This window comes from Frankliniella occidentalis, unplaced genomic scaffold, assembly GCF_000697945.3.
Source record: "Frankliniella occidentalis isolate FOCC.00 unplaced genomic scaffold, Focc_3.1 Scaffold16, whole genome shotgun sequence".
Classification (NCBI taxonomy): domain Eukaryota; kingdom Metazoa; phylum Arthropoda; class Insecta; order Thysanoptera; family Thripidae; genus Frankliniella; species Frankliniella occidentalis.
In genome coordinates this window covers 943,358-945,888 of record NW_026267146.1, presented here as the reverse complement: position 1 = coordinate 945,888, position 2,531 = coordinate 943,358, and positions in this window count along the sequence as shown.

Here is a 2,531-nt window from a genome sequence, read left to right as displayed (position 1 = left end):
AGGGGAGGGGGGTGATTTTGCTCCAGGTCGGGGCGACCCCTCCCTCCCCCGCCTAGGCGGCCCCTTTCTTATCGACAGTGCCGACACACGGATTGCATGATGAGGGGAAAAAATAATAGAAGAAGAAGAGGGGAACGGGATTAAATTACGAGGGATTTTTTTTTCTAAATTTTTATTTTATACGGCCAGTTTGTTCGTGTATTGCTGTACAGGAAGATGAAGTGGACTCTCCTGATACCATCTCCCACATTGTCGTCATCTTCTATCAGGCACGTTGAGCGTTGAGAGCGACGATATTTTAAGAAGGTAGCCTCGGATAGCCTTTATAGATGATTCCTAGGCAAGAGCAGGAGGAGTACTGTTTTGACCAGTGCACCTCGATTGTTTGTTTTTACCTTAATTCTGCAAACTTTTAGGGTACCTAGCCTATGCATATCCCAAAACCACTTAACACATGGTAATGACAATCCAAAGATGACGTTGCTAAGTCACCGTAAGCATCGTTTGTACAAATACGACCCACGTCGCTTCACCTTCTATCGTCTTGTCCCCTCCATTCCCCTCCGCAACCCAATACTACCGGCCTTACCGGCGGAAAAGGGCCCGGCTATGGGAGAGGTTTGGATAAGAGTGTACACACACGCACACACACACAAACACAACACACCTTCCACGGGCGCACTCACGTTTGTTTAGAGTACCGCTATGTCTCGTTGCTGGACCGGATGGCCCTCTCTGCACCCAAAGGGCCCTGCTGCAGCACCCTCTGCGTGTGTGTGAGTGTGTGTATGTGTGTGATCGGGGAGGGGGACCCCATATGGCACCCCGCTGCACCGATCGGGAAGGGAATGAGAGGAGTCGAATTGCAGCATCAGAGGGCGGCGTTGGTGTGGAGCAGGTGGGCGGTCGCCACCTGGCCTCCTCGGAGAGCAGCCTGTGGGAGCCGACGGCAGAGGGGGAGGATGAGAACGAGGATGAGGGGGAGCGATTGAAACAAATCAGGCGGGGGCGATAGGTAAGAGGGTGTGCTGTGTGTGTGTGTGGGAAGGCGGAAGTTTCTGCCGGCTTTGTCGTGTCGCGATGGGTTTTTGGCGAAAACGGGATCTCTAAAGTGAGCAAAAAGCGCGTGAGAACCATCGCATGTAAAAGGGGGGGGGGCGTAAGCAGATATTGAAGACGGTATCGAAAAGATGTTTTGTTGCGTTGCAGCAGCGATAGCGACATGTCGGATGCATATATAACGGGATCGTTGCGCGATCGTTTTGACAGCAACTCCTCCTCATGTCAGGCCGAAGGGCGCTCCGTGCTCCGGCCCCGACTGTCCTCGTATATAGCGCAAACACATTTAAGCCGGTAATGTCCATATCCATATGCGTGTCCCATGTCCCGCCGCTGCCGTCCCGCCTCGATCAAGCGTCCCGACCGAGTCTTGGATGTTAAAAGTGCGTCGAGATGTTTATGGGGGGGATGACTGCCTCCTGCTGCTGCCCCGCCGCGCCCCGCCCGTACGTCCCGTTGCTCGCCGCAGGGCGCCCCGCCGGGGGCCCTGCAGCCTGAGCCCCTTTGTGGGGTGCACCGGCAGCACCAGGTACTTGTAAGCCTTGTACACCTCCAGGTACCTCCAGGGGAGGCCCTTCGAGGCCCTCCAGGTCCTCTCGCCGCGCGTACGACCGGTCGTAACTTAGTTAGATTGATGGCGCTGCGACACGGCTCCGACTCCCCAAAATAAATGTAAAAAATTGATTTTTGATTTGAGAAGTATGCTCTCAGTTTATATTTTGCCCTTTAAATAGTGAAATATTATCTTTCCTGGGATTTCTGGGCGCTTTCTCCAAGCTCTGGGCTTATTACTAACAAGTGCAAGTGTAAAGGTATCTTTCAACTCTTTCCTTATGTATGACATGTTTTGTCTTACTGAAGCTAAAGTGAGAGTGTCTCACTCTCCAATTATCGGTGAAAACTTTGATTCGCTTGTCGCGATAGTGACACGACGGAATATAATATTATCGTGCGAATAATAATAAGAACAACAGACAGACCGGGCCGGGCCCTCACTCATGATCGTGATGCTTATCTCGACGTGACTGGACTGCGGGGAGGAGCGGGCGGGAGGGAGGCACCTCCAGCTGAGCTGGAGAAAGGTGAGAGAGGGAGAGACAGAGGGAAAGAGAGAGGAGCAGAAGACATCGGCATTGAGAAATAAAACAAGGCCGCCCTGGGCTTACCAGAGAACGATGGAGCCGGAGAAAGAGAGACAGGGAGAGGGAGAGAGAGAAAGAGAGCGAGAGAGAGAGGACGGGGAGAAAGGGGGAGGGGCACCCCGAACGGGCGTACCGTTATCCAATGAAGGCAACAGCCGGGCGCTGCGCCGGGCCGGCACGGCATACGGCTGGGGATGAGAGGAGGAAGAAGGACTCCTCCCAATAAAAAATAAAAATGAAAAGGAATTCGTGAAAAAACGAACAAGTAAAACTAAAACCGGGAGGGCGGTGTGAAGTTGAAGGTGGGTAATACCTGCCCGGCCGTGGGGG